Below are 7,975 nucleotides of genomic sequence, written 5' to 3' on the forward strand. Positions count from 1 at the left end.
TGGGGCCAGATGGGGTGAACTGAGCGAGACCAGGGACAGAATGGGCTCCTGTTCTGAACCCAGTTCTGGGAAGCGGCCCATTCATAAAAGCAGCAGGAGGTTGCCCTCCGTCTTTTCTTCCCTTTCCCGGGTCCCCGAGCGTGCCAGGAATGTGAATTTCTTTGCAAAGGGCTTATTCTTAAGGTAGTCAGCGCAGGGAGCCTCCCGGATTATGTAAGATTTTAACCAACCCTGCGCTTGGAACACCCTGTTCGGATCTGGGCAGCGCTGGTTCATGTGAAGACGCCGATCGGTTTGGGCCGGGGGTGGGGGGTGGGGCGGGAGGTGGAGGGAAAAGGAAAGGCTAGAATGCCACCGGGATGGAGCTGCATTGACAAAGGGTTCGCGCCAGGCAGGTTCAGCCTCCACTAGATGGGTAGGAATGGGTCTGGGGTAGGCAGCGGGAGCAACTCAGGGCAGTAGATGCTGAATTGAGGGAGGGGGAAACTGCAGGTATTGGATGCATTGGGGGCTCCGTTACATTGAGGATCTGCCGAATCAGATCGAAGACTTAGCACTAGATACATCCTTTACACCACCACCCCTCTCTCTATATCTATCTATCTATCTCTAGCCATCTCTCTCTCTCTCTCTCTCTCTCTCTCTCTCTCTCTGATCTGTCTGTCTGTCTATCTATCTGTATCTATCCATCTGTCTGTCAATCTAATTCTATCTGTCATTATCTATCTATCATATCATATCAATATATCTATTTATCTGTATTTATCCATCCGTCTAATTCTAATCTGTCTATCTAATTCTATCTATCTATCTATCTATCTATCTATCTATCTATCTATCTATCTATCTATCATCTATCTGTATCTATCCATCCATCAATCTAATTCTATCTATCATGTCTATCTATTTATCTATCTATCTATCCATCCGTCTGTATCTATCCATCCATCAATCTAATTCTATCTATCATGTCTATCTATTTATCTATCTATCTATCCATCCGTCTGTATCTATCCATCCGTCTGTCAATCTAATTCTATCTCTCATTATCTATCTATCATCTATCTATCTATCTATCTATCTATCTCTATCCATCCATCCATCTGTCAATCTAATTCTATCTGTCATATCTATCATGTCTGTCTGTCTGTCTATCTATCTATTTATCTATCTAGTCTATCTATCCATCATCCATCTGCCTGCCTGCCTGTCTATCCGTCCATCCATCTGTCCCTCCCTCCCTCTCTCTCTCATTGGTAGCCCTTGACTTACAACAATTCATTTAATGACCATTTGAAGTTACAACAGCACTGAAAAAAGTGACTTATGACCATTTTTCACACTTACGACCATTGCAGGATCCCCATGGTCACATGTTTAAAATTCAGATGCTCGGCGACTGGTTCATATTTATGACAGTTGCAGCATCCTGGGGGTTATATGACCCCGTTTTTGCGAACTTTTGACAAGCAAAATCAATGGGGAAGCCAGATTCGCTTAACAACCATGTCACTAACTTAACCACTGGAGTGATTCACTTAATAACGTAGTAAGGAAAGTTGTGAAGCGGGGCAAAACTCACTTAATAAACATTCCAATTTAGCCATAGAAATTTTGGGCTCTTTATTGTTTTTACAAATAATTCAAGGAGGCAAACATATCCAACATGCCTTCCTCCTCCTATTTTCCCCACAAGAACAACAACCCTGTGAGGTGGGTTGGGCTGAGAGGATGCAATCGGCCCAAAGTCACCCAGCTGGCTTTCATGCCTAAAGCAGAACTAGAACTCACAGTCTCCTGGTGATTGCCCCAAAGTCACCCAGATGGCTTTTATGACTCATATCCTTCTGCTTCCTAGACTGGTACCTGAAGCACTAGACCAGTGATGGCTAACCTTTTCATCGTCGCATGCCTGCACCCGTAATACAATGCGTGTGCGCCCCGCATCTCTTGAGCATACTTGCACGACCCCCCCTCCACATCTCACGCCTCTATTTATTTATTTATTTTATTTATTTGATTTGCCAATTGTTTACAAGATAATAAGTATAAGTGTATACATAGTTGTGAATACATGAAATGGGTACATATAAGAAAAATAAAAGAATAAGAGAAACAATAGGACAGGGACGGTAGGCACGTTGGTGCGCTTATGCACGCCCCCTACAGACCTCTTAGGAAAGGGGTGAGGTCAATAGTAGACAGTCTAAGGTTAAAGTTTTTGGGGTTTGGGGAAGAGACTACAGAGTCGGGTAGAGTATTCCAGACATTGACCACTCTATTGCTGAAGTCGTATTTCATGCAGTCAAGTTTGGTGCGGTTAACCTTGAGTTTGTATCTATTGTGTGCTCTTATGTTGTTATGGTTGAAGCTGAAGTATTCATTGACAGGTAGGACATTGCAATGTATGATTTTATATACCATGCTTAAGTCAGACCGAAGACGGCGTAATTCAAGGTTTTCTAGTTCTAGAATTTCAAGTCTGGTGGCATAAGGTATTCTACAACGAGTAGAAGAGTGGAGAACTCTTCTTGTGAAATATTTCTGGACTTTCTCAATTGTGCTAATATCAGATACGTAATGAGGGTTCCAGACTGATGAACTGTATTCGAGTATTGGTCTAGCAAATGTTTTGTATGCTCTGGTTAGTAGTGCCTCTGCGCGTGCACGTCAGATACCCGACAATCAGCTGGCTGGCGGGAGGCGCACGCACATACACAGTGCACCTGATCCAGGGCGACAGCTTGCGTGCCAGCAGAGATGGCTCTGCGTGCCACTTCCATAGGTTCGGCATCACGGCACTAGACCAAACTTGCTCTGGGTGATGAAACATCTGTGTGGGAAGCCACCCCCCTAAAGAAGAATGAAACATTTTGGGAAATATTAAAAAAAGGCAGAATGTTATATTTCTCTAAAGGAGAAATGGAGAAACATGTTTTTAGAGGCAGGAAGCAGCCCCAAGTCTTTCTTAAAAGCCCACAGCAGATGCCAGCACTTAAGAGGTAAAGAGTTTATTGAAAGAGGAAGACAACTATCTAGATGGCTCTATTCATAAGCAATGCAAATACTGCCAGCAAATACTGCTAAACTCCTTGCCACAAAGTTTGACCGCTAACAAAGGCGGAAGGGTAGGATTAGAAAGCAGCCCTCCCCCAAGATCCAATACAGGACAAAAGCCATTAGCCATCATAGGAATTGCCCAACACTTTTTCAGAACACAAGCTCCTTCATTGCACAACCCTCAAAATACCGTGTTTCTCATATAATAAGGCCGGGTCTTATTTTTTTTTGACCCCCGAAAAAATGGCTAGGTCGTCTTTTCAGGGGTGACTTAATTCCCCCCCCTTGCATCTTCGGGTGGGCGGGCGGCGACAGCTTGGATGTTGACCTCGGCGTTGGTGGGGCACTTCGTATCGGGGTCAACGCAGGCAGCACCATATCCGGGTGTGCAACAAAAGTACTTCCTAACGGCAAGCCCCCCCACATCATTCCCCACCATTTCGCATATTTTAATATAGGCCTTAATTTGGGGGGAGGGGCTTAATTTCATTTCATGCCTATAAAACATGCTGGGACATCCTATTGGGGGAGGCCGTATTGTTGGAGAAACAGGGTAGTTCAAAGTTCAAAGGCACAGAAACCTATAAAGATCCATCCACTCGTTCAACCATTTGGTCAGCTGCCCCAGAACCACGTCATGCCCCTGTCAGAATCTGATTCGGAGGGGGAGGCCGAGCAGCTGACAGTGAGTGGAAGTGTGGCTCTGTTGGTGGTGGAAGAAACTGGGGAAGGACACAGTCCGGCTGTGCAGAGCAGGGGAGAGGTAGAGCAAGGGAGAAGGAATTCAGAGGAAGACCCAGGCACACCCCCTCTTCATCCTAGGGCACACAGGGAGGAACAGAGAAGGGAGCAATGTGAGTTGCATGGCTTCCAGGGCAGGAAAGGGCCCCGATTCCCTTCATTAGCTACATCTGAGAACATAGTGTTTAAAAAGGGAAGCTGCACACAACAAATCGTGAATTATCTGGTATTGTTATGGTATTGTCTGTGTTCCTGGTGTCTTCCCAACTGTGTGTGTTTTGCTGTGCTTTCAAGTCTGCAATTCCTTCTCCTGCCCTGTCAAGTTAATTACTGCAACATGGTTTGTGTGGTTTTTTTAGTTACAGTTTGTATGTACTTTATTTTCGGACTGAACTTCCTCCACTTAAAGACTGTTTCCTGGGAGAGTTTTTCTCCAGATGAAGATAACCTGGACATTGGGAGCAAAGTTGGAGATAATAAAGGGACTCTTCTTGCTTATTTGACTGTGTTGCCTTTGTGCCACGCCCCGGGTCATCACACACAAACCCTGGTGATTCTGTTAAATGGTCCTTCTTTCCAATCAGCCTCCATTTTATTCCCAGCATCTTTCTCTCAGCTTGGAACTGAAGCAGGTGGATTTTCCTTCCAACATCTGCAAACAAACAGCTCAGCCCAGAGAGCATCAAGGACTTTACAGACCTCTCTGTTCCAAAGGGGATTATTATTCTTTCCCACAAGAAACAGATACGAACAATTTGGGAATGCTTCCTTCTGGCCCCAGACGGCGTCAGAAGCACCTTTGATAAACTTTGATTCATGTGCCAACTGCTTCCCTGTGATAATTACTTTAATCATGCAGTGCCCACACTAGTATCATCCAGACTGGGCAATAGTAAATGCGTCCCACACAAACCTGTTTTTGTCTTGCTTGGAAACTTCAGTTACCACAATGGCCAGATTTATTTCAGGAAAAACACGAAGAGATTGTATTATATTTGCGCTTACACTACATTGACGGTAAAATTGTTTCTGGGGGGAAAAAAATAATCACAAAGTGCTTGTAATTATCTTTAAAGTTTTTACATGCCTTTAATTCCAGGCTGTTTGAGAGAACACTTCCTGCTATGTGAATCTCCAAAACTTATAAAACCGTTTCAATATATTCTCTGGCAATTATTGTGTGGTAGTTTGTTAGTGAATTGATTTTAAGACACAGCCTTCTCTGTCTCCATCTAAGCTTTCAAAATGGATTCCCTGTGGAGATGAAGAGCTTTAGCTTATATTAGATTAGGATTAGATGAACATTATTAAGTAATGAGACTTAGTTATTACTAGTTATTAGTTTTATTGGCATTTGTAAAAAGGCCTTAATAATATACTTCTTTATGAACAAGCTTTTCATTGCTTTTAATTGTCCCTGTTCGTGATCAGTTCCACTTAATTGTTACTTGTTATTGGAATGGTTTCATAAGGTCTTCTTGATTTTATCTGTTTTAAAGTTATGAACTGTTGGGCGTTAAATAAATAAAATAGAGTTACAGTGGTCTTCGCTGATGTGGTTCAGTGTATTTCATTGGATCTTATCTTGCAAATCATTTCACCTAGTCAACCATCCATTAGGTCAGGAGTCCCCAACCTTAGCAAATGAAAGACTTGTGGACTTCAACTCCCAGAATTCCTTAGCCAGCCAGCCCTCCCTCCCTTTGTTCCTTGCATTTGTTGTCTTCCTTCCTTCCTTCCTTCCTTCCTTCCTTCCTTCCTTCCTTCCTTCCTTCCTTCCTTCCTTCCTCCCTTCCTTCCTCCCTCCCTCCCTCTGCTCCTTGCATCTTCTTTCTTTCTTTCTTTCTTTCTTTCTTTCTTTCTTTCTTTCTTTCTTTCTTTCTTTCTTTCTTTCTTTCTTTCTTTCTTTCTCTCCTTCCTTCCTTCTTCCCTCCCTCCCTTGCATCTTTCTTCTTTCTTTTCTTCCTCCCTCCCTCCCTTACATCTTCCTTCTTTTTCCTTCCTTCCTTCCTTCCTTCCTTCCTTCCTTCCTTCCTTCCTTCCTTCCTTCCTTCCTTCCTTCCTTCCTTCCTTCCTTCCTTCTTCCATCCCTTGTCTCTCATTTAAAACTGCTTTTTACTGTGGTTCATTCTGAATCACAGTAAAAAGCAGTGGAGCTGCTGAAGGATGCTGGCCTCTGCGTCCAGCATGTGTAGAGATTTCTAAGTTTCAGAAACCAGCTGTGTGGATTCCAGGAAATTTGCTCTTGAAAGGTATCAGCTCAGAACAAAATGTATGAAAAGTGTCGTTGGTTATCTGGGGTATAGCCAGCTCCTAACTGATTAAAAGTAGGAGAAAGGTCCCTTACTAAGCACAAAGCCATTTCTTTCTCTTCTGAGGGCCAGCTCTGCTTTCAAACACACAAGGAAAACTTCCCCAACCTATTGCCTTCAACTCTTGGACTTTGGGTCCCCTTTATATTTATACTAGCTCGATATCTGTGCTCCGCTACGAAACTATGTGGTCGGGCTTAGTTTTTGGGGAGGAAAATAAGGAGGAAAATATTATGACTCTGCCTACCAGCATCCATTGGTATTCATCTGGCCAGCGTCCTGTCAGTGTGTGAGGGTGTTGAGGGCTGTTTGGAAAGTGAAATAGTATTTGCTGTTTGAACAAGAAGGAGACAGTACTGTGAAACTAAAACTGCAACTGAAACTCCTCTCCTCTGCTTGTGTTTTGCATTTGGGAGAGATTTCTTTTCAGGTGGGGAGGGGGAGTAGAACTCCTTAGCATCAGAGTGTGTTAATAATAATATATATGAAATACTAATTCTCTGATGGTCATTTCGAAAAATCCTTTCTTAGTGAGCACCTAGAAGACAAGAGGCACATACGTGCCAAATTTCAAATTTGTAGGCTTTACAGTTCTGGAGATTTTGTGATGATGTGTGAGTGGCCTTTCGCTTTTATATAGATAGATTTGTCTGTCTGTTTGTTTGTTTATCAAGTTTGTATAGCTCTCCATCTCACAAAAAGTGACTCTGGACACCCCCTAAAACACCACACATATCAAACAATCAAGATAAAAATGTATGAATCCGCTTTGAAAGGCATAAAAATAAACACAGGTACTGCTCAACTTACAACCCACACCTGAGCCCAACATATATGCTGTTAAGTGAGGCAGTTTTTAAGTGATTTCTCCCACCCCCATTTTACAAAGTTTCTCACCATGGTTGTTAAGTGAATCACTGCAGAGGTTAAGTGAGTAACACGGTTGTTAAGTGAATGATTGTTAAGAGATTGCATCACCCTGCGACGGTCATAAACATGAGTCCATGGCCAAGCATGTGAATTTTGTTCACGTGACCATGGAGATGCAACGGTTGTAAGTGGGAAAAATGATCATAAGTTATTTTTTTCAGTGTCATTGTAACTTGGAACAGTCACTAAATGAACTGTTGTAACTTGAGGACTATCTGTATTGTTGTATGATGTGCAAATTCGATCTATTAGAAGGGGAACTTACCAAATTTGCAGATGTTACTAAGCTGGCAGGAATAGCTAGCACCCAAGAAGATAGGCTCAAGATCCAGATGGATCTTGACAGACTAGAACACTGGGCCGTATCTAACAAAATGAAATTCAATGTAGAGAAAAGTAAAGTCCTGCACTTAGGCAAGAAAAACCAAAAGTGCACATATAGACTGGGTGAAACCAGGCTCAATAGCAGTAACTGTGAGAGGGATCTTGGAGTCTTAGTGGACAACCAGCTAAATAGGAGCCAGCCGTGTGCAGCAGCCGCCAAAAAAGCTAATGCAATCCTAAATTGCATTAACAGAGGGATACAATCCAGATCAAGGGAGGTACTAATACCACTCTATAAAGCCTTAGTAAGACCACACCTAGAGTACTGCATCCAGTTTTGGTCACCACACTATAAAAAAGATGTTGAGACTCTAGAAATAGTGCAGAGAAGAACAACCAGGATGATTAGGGGACTGGAGGCTAAAACATACGAAGAACGGTTATAGGAACTGGGCTTGGCTAGTCTAATGAAGAGAAGGACCAGGGGAGACATGAGAGCAGGGTTCCAATATTTGAGGGGCTGCCACAGGGGGGGGTCAATCTATTTTCTAAAGCGCCTGTAGGCCAGACAAGGAATAATGGATGGAAACTGAACAAGGAGAGATTTA

Source organism: Notechis scutatus, chromosome 4 (assembly GCF_049901735.1).
Source record: "Notechis scutatus isolate UNSWTSFEM ecotype Mainland chromosome 4, rNotScu1.2, whole genome shotgun sequence".
In the NCBI taxonomy this organism is placed as follows: Eukaryota; Metazoa; Chordata; class Lepidosauria; order Squamata; family Elapidae; genus Notechis; species Notechis scutatus.